Raw genomic sequence first — 16,946 nt, 5'->3', positions numbered from 1 at the left:
CTACGTAAAAATTCCTAAAACTAAAGGCTGTTTTATTTTACACGTTACTATATATTTCTATTAAGAGGGAAGATTTCCCGACTTACTACCTCTCTTTTTTTTAAAATATTTCTTTTTCGCACAACTCCGTAAAAGTTTTGGTTGCCACCGCATAAAAATTCCTAAAAATTAATGGGTTTTCTTTTTCCTTTTGTGCCACCCCTAAAAGCAACTTACTACTTTTTTTTCTTTTGTGCCACCCATCAATTTTCTTTCAATCCCCAGGCAAAATTGTATGCAAACGAGATTTTTAAGCTCACGGGCAAAACTTAAAAACTCTAAACAATTAAAAAGTAGCACAACATTCAAAAATTAAACTAAATTGATTATTTCATCCAGCACTATTTTGAAGCTGCCTTCTTCATAGATGGGTGGAGTGGAGTCCTTGAAGGATGTGATGGTATTTCGCTTCCCAAGCCATATCTAAATGGTTCCCTAAAATAAACAGTAAAATATAGTTAGACAGTGAACACTAAAACACTCAACAACTCAAGGTTTGCAGCGATATATGTTTAACATTATCCGAAAAATGATCGCGTTCAACTGCAGGAAATATCGCAGTCAGCAAAGAATGAAAGCAATCAAAAGATGGAAACAACAGAAAGTTGAAAAAGGAAATCTCTGCCTAAATTTGGATGACTGTCCAAAAATTAGAAAGAGGGCCCTTTGTGTTTAAGGAATCACCTTTGGTACCCCCCCCCCCCCCCAACCCCACAACTCAGAAAAAAGTATGAGGGCCACTTGCCTGTAACAACTTTCATCGGGGCTTCCAGTTCAAATCGGACAGAAGTTCCTCTGATATCAACAACACACCCCTTACAACCTTTAAATGGTCCATGGTAAATTTTCACACTAGCTCCAACTAAAGCATCATGTACTCTTCCACCTCTGTGTCTTCCTCCATCTAGAGCACACCAAGCATAAAAGTTGAGAGATTACTGACTAAACAGAGAACAGCAAAATAAAGATCGCAAATGCGACAAATAGCATTTAACTTAAAAGTCAGATGATCAGATGGACTCCACATGTGAATAAAATTTAAAAAAATACTTAAAACATCAAGATAACACCATTATCAGAAACTTACAACTCATAGGTGGGCCACCTCCAAATGATCTTGTTGGAGATTGAGGAGCATGTGGTGGAGTTCTGAGATTCGCAAATCTTGATGAGAAGGGGTGACCCTAGAGGAGTTCCATCGTATGCACAATATTCAGCCCGCAAGATAATAATTAAGATAGAATTGAAAAATCAAAAGCGAGCTCAAACTCCAAGAAGCAAGAAAATACAGACATACATTTCTATCACTAATTGCCCGTGAGCCACCAATCAACACACAAGATTGTGTTTTGGCACAAATAAACCAGCATGCTCAAGGTGATGGCAATCATAAATAAAAACAACTCCTCTGAAGATGTATTCCACAGGACCTTGTTTTCCCTATTAAGTAACACAAATGGTTATGATGAAAACAAACACCATGTATGAACAATGTTAGTAACAAGAAAATCTTTTGAAACGCCAATTACTCACTTTGCAAGGACCCTCAAGAACTTTTACCACGTCTTTCACCGCTAACTGGTTCTTAAACCGATCTTGGGCATTCCCTTTCTTCTCAATTTTCCCTTTGATCTCTCTAAGTCTACCAAGTGCTACCTCAGGTCTATCAGGTACACCCTTAAGGACCTATAATATCACTCAAATTGAGCAACACAATTAACAGAATAATCCAACCTCAAAATTATAGTATTCACCTGGAAGGCTTCACTGTCTACATGTATAATCACGCCAAAACTCTTATTGCTGCACAAAAAGTAATCAATTTAGAAAATTAGCTATTGGTTCGAAAAGGACTACTGTTTAATGTTACTTTTATAACAAGAAAGTGCTTACTCTAGTATTACAAGGTCATGGAGCTCATACTCCTCAATACGAGTGAGACCAGATGTTACTTCAGAGCTCTCAACAACATTATCAGCAAATACACGGAGCTGCAGATATAAAAAAACATATGGTATATATCAGCATTATTCTGAAGGACTTCAGATTAGAGACTCAAATTACCAGACTTCCTCAACTTACAAGCTCCTTCGTTGTATCTGATACCAAGTCTACCACATGCCCCTCAACAGAAACAACCATACCGGTTGCAGCTTCAGATGAACCAGATATTACTTTCACGTGATTTCCGGGCTCAAAGTACTTGCAGAGCTCTTTGTCACTAATCCAGCTAAAGTCAGGGAAACATGTTGATGAAAAACATAGTACTCGCTCCTTCTGAGACACTTGATGAATGAATGACACATATTTAACACGTATTTAAAGAAGGGGGAATACTATCCACCTGAAGATCTTTCACACTTGGTCTGATATGAACAGTATTTTCCTCAACTTTCTCAACACATCCTTTCAAGTTCTTGAGATCCCCCTTCACCACAATAACGCGGTCACCCTTCATAAAATGACCTTTCTTTCTGTTGGCAAACAAAGTAGATAGACTAGCCATATCACCATCCCCACCCTCACCAGGTTGGCGGAACTTCTCAAGTTCATCAAAACTTGGCTGTACGTTCATGGTGCTGATTGATTTCATTGCTACTGTCTTATATAAGAAACCATCTTTGAACAGCATACCTCCAATATTCTCAAAATAGTCACCTGACTGGTGTCGCTTACGCTCTACACGTATATTCATTTCTCTGCAGCCAATGAGAAACAAATTTAAAAGTTCTATATAGATCATTGACTGTACTCTTATTGAAACTAGAGATACCAAGGAACAATTACCTAGCTTCATCAGCACTCATAAAGCATGGCGGAGGAATAAATGGATTTTCATTTGGAACGTCCCTCCCTTCCTACAAAGCAGTATCAACAATACCAGGAGGAATGTCAAACTTTTTCTTACAACATCAAACATTTCTTTTGATAGGTAAACAGAAATTCTCGTAATTTTAAAAACCAGCACTAAGTAATGCTGGGAATCTACAAAAGGTGTAGAGGTCATCCAGGTCCCAGCAATCCCTTTAATGAGATTAGGAAGTCAAAAAAGTTCTTATAACATTAAATTTAACACTCATGTATGTCAAGAATTCAGAACCTATTAATCTCTCCTGCCAAATGAAGGCTCTAGTATATGTCAAAGTACAAGAATCCATCAAGTAAACATACCAACTTGTTAGCAAGAGCCTGTAAGTCAATCCGTGGAATTAATTTTACGGTGACCCTCTGTGTATCATAATATACATCCACAACCTATGAAGCAGAAAGATTAAATATCATAAGAGAACGTCAAATTTACTCATTGCAACATATAATGCATAATACTTGACAACCTTTGCAAGGTCTCCCTTGTAAGTTCCCATCTTCATTCTGACCATAGTATCCCTGGCAAGCACAACTGCTTTGCATTCAACCAAAAGGATATCAGTCATATCTTCTATGGGAACTAGCATTATTTCAGCGGCATATATATTGTGTATACCCTTGCATGCCTGTAACATATAGGCAGCATATAAATAATTGGGTTATTGGTCGGATACTCAACACACGCATTAGTTCACGAGTGACATTATGCTCAATATGTGTCAAAACAGAGCATAATATATTGTCTATAACATACCTCCGTCACGTGGGCTTCTTCTTCAGATTCTACGTATATATATCCCTGAAGATGATCAAGGGCTAAAACTAATTGAATTTGCAATTCTGGTCCTCTATCAATGGCCTTTTGCATTAAGCAAACTGCGACCTTTCTCTCATGACCAATCTACAAAACACAACGTAGAAATGAATTAGAAGAAGTGTTGAACGTTAAGGCAGTGTTTCAACACCATACCGTGCATTTCACTATCCAGAGCATTGGATCCCTGACAGATGGCAAGAGAGGTTGCTGCTCAACATCTGCTGCTTCTTTATCATACTCCAGATGAGGTGACCTCACATATATTTTCTGAATGCTTCTCGTAAGCTCCTCAAGGTCATCTTCTTGGTGGCGATATTCACGTCTGGCACCATCCTCATCAGGTCTCTCTGCTCCACCAAAATTAAATAAAAAAATCTAAGAATCAACACCAATAAATAAATAAAAAAAAGACCATGCAGGGAAAGATAGACATACAAGAATAGGAAAAGTTCAAACTTATTAAAGTAAGATTTATTAACTACAATGTTTTCTGCGATAAGTTCATTCTAGACAGAGAAATTCAGGACACGCTAGCTTCCATCTCATAGAATGGAAAAAGGAAATTCAGCAAACACAACGTGGGCTCCTCAGGAAGAGTACAAAAATGTGTTGTATAGCTTTTCAACCATGTAATGGTGGAACAGAAAGATAAAACTCAACAATAATGGCATGTAAGCAAATTAGACATTTTTTCTCTGCCATTTCTATCTTCTACACATAACATGTCAAAATATTGGAAGGATAGATAAATTAGTTCTGCTTTTTCAATTGAAAAATTAGAAATAGAGACACTTCATTGATACATAAAATTATATTATAATAATAATGGTCTAAGGGTGAAGGTCATATCAGTATATTGACGTTTGTATAGAGACCGAAAAATGGTGTTCAAGGATAACCCAGATAAACACCCACATAAAACACCTAAATCCTCCTCTCTTTCCATGTCCACCTCGTCGGCGTAGTCCCGTTGCCGCTTCATAGTGAAATTGGGTCGAACTTGGAGCGTTTTGTGTAGTTATAGGGAGAGAGGTTTCGAAAATCCGTGTAGGTGTGAGTGTAGAGTATAGAGGGTTTCTGGTTTTCCTTTGTAACAATACAGTCCACTGGCCCGACCAATCCAATTTCGGGCCCATTGAGAAAGCGCTTCAGTCTACTGGTACTGAGGAGTTATGTAGATGTATTACAATAAATAAACCCTAGGTGAGAGATGAGAAGATTTGATTTGGGAGTGAAGAGCGAAATGGTGGAGTGGCTCTACGTTGATAGTTCTGAGCTGATGAAAGAGACCTAAAAAGGCGGGGGGAAACGTAACTGTTCAATATATGAATTAACAACCAATATTCCAGTTAATCAAAGAAATCCCAGCTGTACCAAGAATCGCGTTGATACCAATCCAAAGAAAAGGATCACTGTGCTCTGATAATTTTAAGAGTTTTTTTATATTCCTATGTCATATAATAAACTATATTACCCTCCATGCTTAACTTTTAATATAATTATCTTTTATATACCTAATTATTATTTATGTACATTTTAGGGATTTTAATGGTATTAATTAGTTCCTAATTTAACTCTACCGTATATTCCCACTTCCCCCAAGTTTCTCTCTCCAAATCTCATCCCCTCACCCACGTATCAAACCACACCCCACGATTTCCTCTTCAATCACCCACTATTTCCTCTTCTAAAACCAGCGAAAATCTGTAACCCCTCCATTAACGCCTATTCTCAAGTTCTTTCTTCTAAAATCAATCAAAGTTTCTACTATTCTTCAAAGTTCATTCACCCATTAACGACCAGCTTCAAAGATTTTCAATGAAGAAGAACAGAGCTTCAAATAACAGCCCTAAAAAAGTTAAAGAATCAAATGTTCCTTCTTTCGATTTAGGTGTTTTATCACCACATTCACCGAAAAAGCATGAAAAATTTGCTCATGCAAATGAAGAGAAGAAGCATAGGCTTTCCCCTCGCCAAGCTAGGGCAGAAGCTAGAACTAAACAAAAAACATGATTTTGATGCTGGTGAATCTTCGAGGCAAATCAATTCAGCGAAAAGGAAAGGCAAAGAGATAGATTTTGATGGTGATTTTGTAAAAGATGAACCTGTCATTAAAACTGCAAAGAAAGTTAAAGTGTCTCCTACTGTAAAAAGCTTCAAAAAAAAGCTCCTACTATAAAAATCTCCTAAAAAATGTTCAAACAACATTCATTGGTGAAGGTAAGAATTTAGTAATTTCAACAATAGTTTTTTTATTTGTTTTAATTCCGATANAAAAAATTGTAGTCATATTGTTTTTGTTTTTAACTGTATTATGTAGTTGTAGATATATTATACATATATTGTACGACAAATGTAGATATGTTGATTTTTAGATTGGAGTAGTGTATTAATAAGAGATTATTTATTTTTTGTGTAGAATGGACATATTTTTGCACCTCATAATGTTGATTATGGGGTCCTTAGGTTTCAGACATTATTCGACCCTAGTGTTCCTAGCCAAATTAAAGAGTTATTGTCTCCAAATGGTTTAAAGCTTTTCAAGAAGACATGTTTTGGTTATTTGCTGTCAATTCCCAAAATATGTATGCAAAACCAAGCTATTCATCTTCTAATGAAGTATGAATTGAATGCATATGGTGCTTCCTATTTTTCAACTGAGTTAAAGGGTCAAAGGTTGAATTTTGGCTTGAGAGAGTTTGCGTTAATAACTGGTCTTAGACGTTTTACCGAAGTGACAGACTTTGGTCACACTCCGGATTATAACAGTAAGATAATGAGGAGTTATTTTCCAAACAAGGAAAAAGTGGAGAAGTCATACCTAAAACAGATTGTAACCAACAAAAGCTGGGTAAATGATGAGGACGCAGTCAAGTTATGTATTCTATATCTCATAGAATTCTTCATATGTCCTTCAGACAAAGACAATGTTGGGTTGGTAGACCATTTTAGATTTTATTTGGTGGATTTCGGACAGTATGCGACATACGCATGGGGTATTGAGTCTTACAAACAGTTGATTGAATCAGTTAGGCACATGCTCACTCCTTTTGTTCATTCTTATCTCATTCGAGGATTCGCACTAGCTATGCAAGTATGGTTGTATGAGTGTTGCTCTACCGTCAACACTGATATAGCTATAAGAGTTGCTAATTCAATCCTTCGCATACTTAACTGTTCAGCTAGTAAGGACAAGATATGGTTAGCTGCAATTGAAGATAGAATGATCAAACCTGAATGGATCAAGGTAAATAGTTTTTATTTATGAATATACAATTTAATACAAATTATCTACAATTTGTATACATATTCTGTTTAGTCGAGCTAATTTGTTTTTATTTTAATTCAGTTCACCAACATAACTGAAGCACCTGAAGAGCTATCTATGATGTCTTTGCCTGATAAAGTTGAGTACATACTTCAAGAAGTTGAACACATTTCTGAGGATCCGAAAGTTGCTGCTCCTCCATTGGAACCCAAAGAGTCAATTGGAAAAGAGGACAAGAAGTCTATTCTTAAACAAATTAGAAAATTAAAAAGAGGTCTTGAGAAGGTAACATGTATACATAAATTGCATCTGTTCTTTAATGTATGTTAAGCCATATTTTGAAGCTAACTCTCTATATTTTTAATATGTAGGTTGATTTAGATCTTGCGTCTTTCAAGAAAGGTGTCTTTGAAGAACTAGGTAGCCTTCAAGAGCTACTAAACGAGTCAATCAAGGCTGTTTTGCAGGTGATAAACAGTCGAAATGATAACATTGATGCCAAGGTAATATTTGAAATCTATTCATTTAACAAAACTATTTCTATCACCTCTAAGTTATATTGTTATTCATAAAATAGATATCCTAACTAATATAAAACTTTCAGTTTGCTGGGAGTTTTACAAAAAATGCTTCCAACCAAAAGAAAAGAACAATCAACAATTTCAGTGCACTAGTGGAGAACCAGTGCATGCCAGCAACAGCAAAACAGGTATATTCAAAATACATACATTTTATCTACAAATTATCTACAAGTTATCTACAACATATATACAACATATCTACAGAACATCTTCAAAATATCTACAATATATTTTTAACATATCTGCATTATATATACAATTAAATACAGTATATTTACACAGATCTACAAATTTATGTAGATCTCTATAATATACCTACATATCTCCTAAAACTGTCAAGCAACTACTATCCATTATAATTCAAATTCTTTAATGAAAAAATAGGGCATGTGAATGACATGGAAAATAATGAGAATCTTCCAGCACGTGTTGATTTATATTCCCATTTTGAAGGTGTAGTTGATGAAGAAAATGCAGGTATGAAATTGTATTCAGAAATTTTTGCTTTCTGTTTCAATTTTTTTACATTCTATTAAGCTAGATATACTAAATGTAATAGTGAGGGAAGATATGCATGCACAATCTCCAATTCACGGAGTCACAACAACAATTCAAGGAGAACAAAAAAATGAGGAAAATGTTACTGTAGGTGAAGAAGACGAGTATGTAAATGTAGGTGATTCGGACGACTCCAGAGGTGAGAAGAAGGAAGTTACGCTTGATGATTTTGAGCTGCCAAATAACTTCTCCCAGTTGGTTAAGTTCGGCGAGCCTAACCAAGATGAAACAACACCTGTGCATCAAGGTAGAACAAGGCAGCCTGGAAAGCATGCCCGATCACCATTTCTCCCTTTATACAGTTCTGGTGGCAGCACTTCGGTTGGACCTCAAATTTTTCACGTGAAGTACCCATTTACTAGTGTTATTGGTCAAGATGTTGATCCTGAGTTGTTGGAAGAATTCAACAAGTGGTTATACCTTGGTACCGACACAGCTTCAAAGAGGTTAGTTTACATAATTTGACCCTTTGATTCCAGTATTCATCTTTTAGATATCTACTTCATTCAACAAATTTATTTTAATTTCTATTTGTTTAAATAGGAGGAAGGCTCCGTATTCTATAAAGGATAACCAAATTAAGCCATGCTTTGATCTTGGAGTGGAAAAGGTTGATAAGAAAGAGTGGTTCTATAGTTTGGCACACCCCGGACAAGTCATCAAGCACTTCGGTAAACTCATACTCAAAATATGTAGTTATTTTGTTGAACTTTTTTTTATTTGTATCTATAACACTGTTATAGTGCCATCTCCAATATATGTAGTTATTGTGTAGATATATTGGAGATATTATGTATAAATGCTTAATAAAAAACTGAATTGTAGGTATATTGTAGATGTTTTGAAGATAATTTGTATTAATCCTTAATAACAAACGGAATTGTACTTAGTTTGTATATATATATATATATATTGTAGATAATTTGTAATAATGATTAAAAACAAATAAAATTGTAGTTTTCTCTGTGGATATTCTGTAGATAATTTATAATACTGATTTAAAACAAATGTAATTGTAGTTATTTTGTAGATTTTTTGTAGATAATTACCAAAATGAATAAAATAAATGCAATCTGTTTTTGTTGCAGCACATTGATGTTATAATGTACTACTTGAGGAAAAGAGGAAAGTATAGGCCCCCAGAACAAGATAAGGTTTACTACCACTGATTGTATAATTTATAATACTGATTTAAAACAAATGTAATTGTAGTTATTTTGTAGATTTTTTGTTAGATAATTACCAAAATGAATAAAATAAAATGCAATATATTTTTGTTTGCAGCACATTGATGTTATAATGTACTACTTGAGGAAAAGAGGAAAGTATGGCCCCACGAACAAGATAAGGTTTACTACCACTGATTGTATGTTCAAGACTAGAATTGAACAAATTGACAAATTTAAAATAAGGCATCAATTCTCCTCAAGAAAAGAAGTGTTGCTGTTGTCAAAAACCCCAGGACCGCTCGTATCGAAATACATATTGGGGTACAGATTACTCGGCAAATGTTGCCATGGGATAAGTTTGATTATGTCATCATGCCCATCAACATTGTCGAAAAATTCCACTGGTTGTTGGTTGTTTTTGACATTGCCGATAGGGTTTCTTTATGTGTATGGATTCTATGGTCTCTTCAATAATCCACCCCTTTAATTGTTTGAATCTGTAGTCACCAAGTTTACTAAATTATGACCCCCTTTACTTGTCATGCATCGGTTTTTATGGCAAGCGTTCAGAGCATCCACTTCAGAACACAAAGGCATAACTTCGAAAAAGCTGTTACCGGACCCTATTGACATTCAGTGGATGTCGGAGAGATACCACAGAAAAAAGAAAGGATTACTGTATGAAAAATCTTATATTTCTTTCTATCTATTTAACATTTTTTTTGTTCATTGATTTAAATATTGACACTTTTTTTATTTTTGCAGTCAACTGTGGTGTATATGTTGCCTGCCTTTGCAGAGTATGCACATTGGAGAACCTAGCGTTCCTACGGATGCTTTCTGATATTGATCAACATCGTAGACGCTATGGAGCGCTACTGTGGGACTACGCTAGAGAAGCAAGAGAAATGGTGCATTAAGTGAAAGTGAGGTGACTGGCAGTTAGCAAAGGAAAAAAGGTGGCACCAGTTGTGAAACGAGAAACACAGTTCTTGGGAAGAAGAATTAGTTGCAAATTTTTTGTTGGACATGTAGTTAAATTTGTTTATGTTGCGCTAGTTGAAGTTTATTGTAGCAAGATTTTGTGCTACAATTATTTTAACCCTTGTTTTTTTTTATTTTTTCAGTATACTATTCGAACAATGGGAAACATTCCCTGTTGTTTTTATATTATTGTGAAAGTAAAAAGTACTTGATCTTAATTATTGTTACTGTTCTCTTCAACTTAAATTTATTATGTAGTTACTCTGTCAACTCCAGAAATTATGTAGTTATCTTGCGTTTTTTTTTGTAGATAATGTAAGGAATGCATTAACAACTATCGATGGGTTCTAGAGATAAATAAAACAATTGGTGTATTATATATATTGAAATCAATTCCAACCCATCGCTTATGAAGTATTAAACTCAATACAGAATACTAATTAAACAAAACAATTTCAAAACTAAAACTAACATTAAGAGTTGAAGGTGCCTCAACTATAATACATCAAATATAATTCTCCTGAACTCATCAACAATTTTTATGAAAAAATCAGTTTTACTACCATAAAAATTTTATTTCTTTTTTAGGAGCATTCTTGTAAGATCTTTTTGTTATGCCTTACTAACTCCGCAGTTGCCACATGAAACTCTTGTAATTCTTTGGAATTTACTTCATCATATGTTTTGATCTTTGTTTTTTGAGGTCTTCCAGGCTTATCTTTTCCCACCTGAGGTGATTTAATAACTTCTTCAAGCTAATGTTGTGGCACATTCCATTTGCTTTCATCAGGTAGGGGATTTACTGGTATTTCGTAAGTAAGCAAGAAGGCTCTCCCTTGTGTAATAGGAGAAACAACAGTTTTCATAAAGACTCATTTTCGGTGCCTTAAAAGCAGCCCGAAAAGCATGTGCACAAGGAAGGTTCATCAAAGCTGGTATTGCCCACAGCTACATCTCCTTGTTTTTCGACAAACCAATTAGCACTTCACACCATCTATCACTGTATGGATATGATCTGTTGAAGCCCCCACCTACAATTATACGATTACAAAACAAAACAATTTCATATACAATCAGAAATATAAAATATCTAACAAAAATATTCTAACATTGTTATTAATATTTGTTTATTTTAATGCAATAAATGGTCAGATCTTAACTCTATAGCTTCTGCGACATGTTTTGGTTGTATCCAACCTCTTTGTTGAATTTTAAACCGCAAGGTATGTGAATGTACCCTTTGCTTTAATAACTTTTTCATTAGTCCCAACGTTCAAAGAAGAGTAACTCATATACTCCTAATAGTTCTAACTATCGGCAGCTCTCTTGATCTTTTGTTACAGCATTTCAACCGACTCTACAATGTTGATGTCAATTAGTCCCAAGTTCTGTTCACTGTAAGCATGTACTCGAGACGCATCTATGATTAGCCAATATCGTATAAATATGCTTTTAAACTACGTGGGTCGATCTCTTAATCTTGGACATCCTTTTCATTAAATTCATTCAAAACGGGTATGATCGTGCCGTGCACAAATTTCGCTTAACCTTTAGATGACCCTTCTTGAACTTTGCCCTTATATTTGTCCAATATGCCACATGCCAAGATAATGTGGTATTGCCGGATAAACCAATGAGATGTTGCCTTCAAGAATACTTCACTTCCGAAACAACACACATATTGGTTTTTATCACCATATGCATGTTTGAAATTGCTCAAAAACCACTTTCCATGAGCGTCAATTTTCTGAATCAACAACACATATGCCTGGTATATGGTACCTACATTATGTGGCAAAATGCAATATTGGCTGCATGAATGCAGAGGAAAGACAATATACATACCAATTACAAATTTTCAACAATATAATCTAACATAATTTACCAAGTAACTAAAAACCAAACAAGCTCAATATTTCTACAATATATCTACAATAAATCTAACAATACCTGTTGCATCCATTGTACTAATGTTAGCTTATTCCCTTGTATGCTGACTTTAAGAAGGTCCCATCAACTACTAACAACTGGCCTACAATATTCCCCACATTGGTTGACGTACAAACGCAACAATGCATACAGAACAGTCATCGTCCGTCTTTTTCCAATTTAACTACAGACCCCGGAAAGTCTTCTCCGGAATATACAAATAACTTAGGCAATTTGCGTAAGGAGTTCAGCAGAATGACCTCTCAAAAACTCCAAAGCCTTTTCCTCTTGCTCTCTAAGCTTGCCATGTAATTAGTTCACGCCGTCTTCAGACAACATATCTGTGATGACCCAAAAGATCATCACTTGTTTTTAGAAATAAATTCTGTGATCCCAAGGCCTTAAAAACCCTCCTTTTTGTCTCACCTCGATTTGCTTGCGCAATCGGGCGTGTATCCGGAAAGCCATTGTGTGAAAATCAGTGAAAAAAATGATCAACTTTTGCTTTTTAGATGAATTTAAAGGTTGACTTCGATCAAACATTTTGGGTAAACAGACCCGGACCCGTGATTTGACGGTCCCGGAGGGTCCCGTAGGAAAATATGGCACTTGAGCATGCAGAATCGAATTCAAGGTCCCCAAGCCCGAGAAAAAATTTTTGAAAGAAAATTAATTTAACTGAAATTCTTAGAGTTTTTTGGAAAATTTTGAAAATGTAATTGAATTTGATGGTATCGGGCCCGTAATTTTGGGTTTCGGAGCCCGGTACAGTTTGAAAATAAATTAGTGGAATTTCTGTGAAGTTTGGTAAGAATCGGAGTCCGTTTGGCATAAATCGGACTTATTTGAGAAAATTTGAAAATTTGATGTTCTTAAGTGATTTCATGAATTTGAAGGCTTAATTCATTAGTGTTGATGTTATTTTGATAATTCGATCAGCAACGAGCAAGTCCTGTAATGAAGTTTTTTGGACTTGCGTGAATGCTTGGTTTGGAGCCCCGAGGGCTCGGGTGAGTTTTTGGAAAGGCCCACGGGGTGAAATTTAGACTTGAACATAGCTTTTTTGCAGTTTCAGAGAAGCTGCAGATCTCTGAACCACGGCTCCCGTCGGTCCGCAATGGTTTCTTGCGACACGCTGTGGGGCTTACCGCGATCCGCGGTGGGATTTATTCAGAATCCGCGTGAGCAAGGCCAAGCCTTTCGCGTCCGCGCTTGATAATTTCACGATCCGCGGTGGAGCTCCGCGCCGCAAATCCATTTTTATGCGGTCCGCGGTGAGGGTCTGAGAGTAGTATATAAACGGGACTTTTTCATTTATTTTACCATTTTCAGAACCTAAAACATAAGGGGCGATTTTTCTAACATCCCTTTCTTCCCAAAACACAAGTAAGTGATTTTTAAACTCATTTCTTTCACTTCTTAACTTTCTTTTACAAGATTTCATCCAGATCTAGGGTTTTTATGGTGGAATTGGGATTTTAGTAAAACCTAAGAATATTGAAATTTGGGGATTTAGACCTCAAATTGAGGTCGGATCCCAAAAACCAATTATATATTCCGGCTCGGGTTGAATGGGTAATCGGGTTTTTGGTCCGAATTTCGGGTTTGGACCAAGCGGCCCTAGGGTCCGATTTTTTGATTTTTTTGGGAAAAACCTTAGAAAATCTAATTTTCATGCAATAAGAATTGAATTTATTTAGCATTTTATTTGATAATAGTTAAGTAACTTGTGGCTAGATACAAGCGAATCAAGAGGTAAAGCGGTAATTGGAGGCTTGAAGTGTGTTTCGTGGCAATCGAGGTAAAGTGTTTTTTGGTCTAACCTTAGCTTGAGGGATTAGGAGTCGTGTCTATTTGCTATGTGTTAATTGTTGAGTACGGCGTAAGGCATGGTGACGAGTATCTTATGCGCTGGTGTCCAAACATGTCGTTGAGTCTTATACTATGATTAATGTGACTCCGTTTTGTATTGTACATAGCCTATGTGATATTCTTATTGTTGTTAACAAGGCTTGTGGAAGTAAATTTGGTAAATTGAACATTTAAGAGTGTTGGCTCAAGTTGTGAAATTGATTCGTGGAAGTATCATTGTTACTTGAACATTGTAGAGCGTTGGCTTCAAGTTGTGCATTGAATTGTGAAAGTAAATCTATTGGGTAATTGAGCATGTAGACGCGTTGTCAAGTTGTAAATTGAGTTATGAAGTAAACGTGAAAAGAGAAAGAGAATTATTGAATATTGTCTTCCCTTGCCGGATGATTTTGATTTTAATGTCGTCTCCCTTGCCGAGATGGTTGTTGCTTTTTGATATTGGTTCCCTTGCCGGGATTTCATTGTGAATTCTTTTTTATTTCCTTGCCCTTATTGTTTTGTGATTGTTGGTTTGGGGTGAAGGAAGAAGTTGTTAAGCACCAAGGGTGATGCCGTGCATTGTTTTGGTGAGAGAGTTTAAGCACGAAGGGTGATTGCCGTACATGATCATTTTGTGAGAGAGTGGTTAATGCACGAAAAGGTGATGCCGTGCCTTTATATGAAGTGATAATGCATCGAAGGATCATTTCGTGCCATGATTTTTGGTGAGGTAAAAGCACGAAGGGTGATGTCGTCCGATTATATTGATATTTGGTGGGACGAGAGTAAAAGCAACGAAGGATGATGCATGCACTTGTCTTGATTTCCTGATTATTGTTGATATTTGAGTTTATGGTGTTCTTTACGGTTATTTTATTTGTTTTCCTGTTGTTACTTGATATCCCCGCAGCATGTCTTCTCCTCCCCCTTTTTCTTTTAAATTGTAAATTTCTGCCTTTATTTTTTCCAATGTATTAATGATTTAATTGCACAGGTTTATTTGGTAGTATGGTCCTAGCCTCGTCACTACTTTACCGAGGGTTTAGGCTAGCACTTACCAGCACAATTGGGGTCGTTGTGCTGATAACTACACTCTGCAACCCTTTTGTTGGCAGATCCCGGTGCTGTAAGCTTTCGGACCGCAGTGAGGTTGCTGCTTTGTGTTTACCAAGGCGACCCGAGGTAGTCTTGTAAGGTCGTCGTAGGCCTTGGGTCTCCTTCTATTCTTTATTTGTTTTCTTTCATGTATTCCAGTGAACAGTGTTGTTTTTAAATCTTTCAGACCTTTATTTGTAGTATTCCTAGACAGCCTGTGAAATTGTGACACATTCTAGGTAGTTTCCTTTATTGATTGGTACTGGTGGCATTATTTAAACATTGTTTTTTCAGTCTTTTCGCCTTATTAAATTCTGTTGTTTATTAAATGTTGGTTCTTAATTGTTAAACGGATTAAATGGAACCAAGGTAAATGATTCAATTGATTGGCTTTTCCTAGCTTTTTACTAAGTGGGTCGCCATCAACGACTCCGAGGGTGGGAATCCGGGTCATGACCAAGTTGGTATCAGAGCTCTAGGTTACTTAGGTCTCATAATTCACGGACAAGCTTAAGGTAAGAGTTCTGAGGGAACGGTACAAAGACGTCTGTATTTATCCCTAGAAGGCTACAGGGAGTTAATGGAAAGTTTCACAGATCTATTCTTTCCTGTCATGCGGTTTGGTTTCCTTCAAAGCCTAAACTCAAATTTCTACTCTGTTTTGTCGCAAAATGCGATGAACACGCGCTTCCTCAATCTACTGACCCAGCAGCCCGAGCCCCCAGCATCAGCTCGCCACGAGGGGCAGAGGGCGAGGCGAGGCCCGTGCCTTAGAGGCTGAGGGAGGGGCAGAGCTCAGCCCAAAGCAGCAGCGCCAGTGGCGGAGCCTCAAGGTTGAAGTTTGATGACAGGAGGTTCCAGCTCCAGGCAGTTCCACTAAGGACCAACTTAGGTCCAGAGGGGTTCATTGCTGACCCTAGTACTCCAGGATGCTCTGGTCCGTCTAGTGGGCCTTATGGAGAGTGTCAAACCGCCAGACTTGCTTCCTATAGCACCAGCGAGTTCTCTCAAGGCTGGAAGGAGGAGCCCAGACTCCTGCTACCTGCAATCCCGGAGCAGATGGCTCCCCAGTTTTCAGAACTCCCAGCAGCTCAGCCAGTTGGAGCAGTTCAGCCGGGTGTGGTAGCTCAGACCGGTGAAACTGGGGCAAACTATGTCTGTTGATGCCTTGTGGAGATTGGACAGGTTCACCAAGCTCTTCACCACCCATTTCTCAGCGGTGCATCTTCTGAGGATCCCCAGGATTATTTAGACGCTGTCCATGGAGGTTCTTCAGGAATCAAAGGGGATAGTGAGACCAATGGGGTTGACTTTTGCTGGCTTTTTCGCCTTATCTGCATCCGTCCAAAGGACTTGGTTGGAGAGCATTAATTTGTTTTGGCTAGACCAGCTTGGTCACAGCTCTGACTTGGGATCCAGTTTTTCTCAGCTGTTTTTGGAGAAGTTTCTTCCTGTCACTGTCAGGAGGGAGAGCTATCGGAGGCAGTTTTGAGCGTCTCCAGCAGGGTTCCATGACTGTTACTTCCATACGGACCAGGTTTTTGATTTTGGCCCGTCATGCTTTCTTTGTACTTCCCACTGAGAGAGAGAGAGAGAGTGAGGAGGTTCATTGATGGGACTCATTCAGCCTATTCAACTTCAGATGGCCAAGGAGTTGGGGAGGCGATATCTTTCAATGAGGATGCGGGCAATTCCAGAGGAGTTAATGTTTTATCCACAGGGGGGCGGTCAGGGGTCTGACAAGAGGCCTATCGTATTCAGGCTGATTCAGTGGTGCCTCGTCCGGA

At 37.2% G+C, this 16,946-nt stretch overlaps 1 pseudogene; it reads right to left on the bottom strand.

Moving 5' to 3' along the window:
- Positions 1-202: 202 nt before the first annotated feature.
- Positions 203-4,426, bottom strand: LOC109214014 (annotated as a pseudogene).
- Positions 4,427-16,946: the final 12,520 nt, after the last annotated feature.

The sequence above is a fragment of the Nicotiana attenuata genome, unplaced genomic scaffold (genome assembly GCF_001879085.1).
Source record: "Nicotiana attenuata strain UT unplaced genomic scaffold, NIATTr2, whole genome shotgun sequence".
Classification (NCBI taxonomy): Eukaryota; Viridiplantae; Streptophyta; class Magnoliopsida; order Solanales; family Solanaceae; genus Nicotiana; species Nicotiana attenuata.
This window is presented reverse-complemented; position numbering and strand designations above follow the sequence as displayed.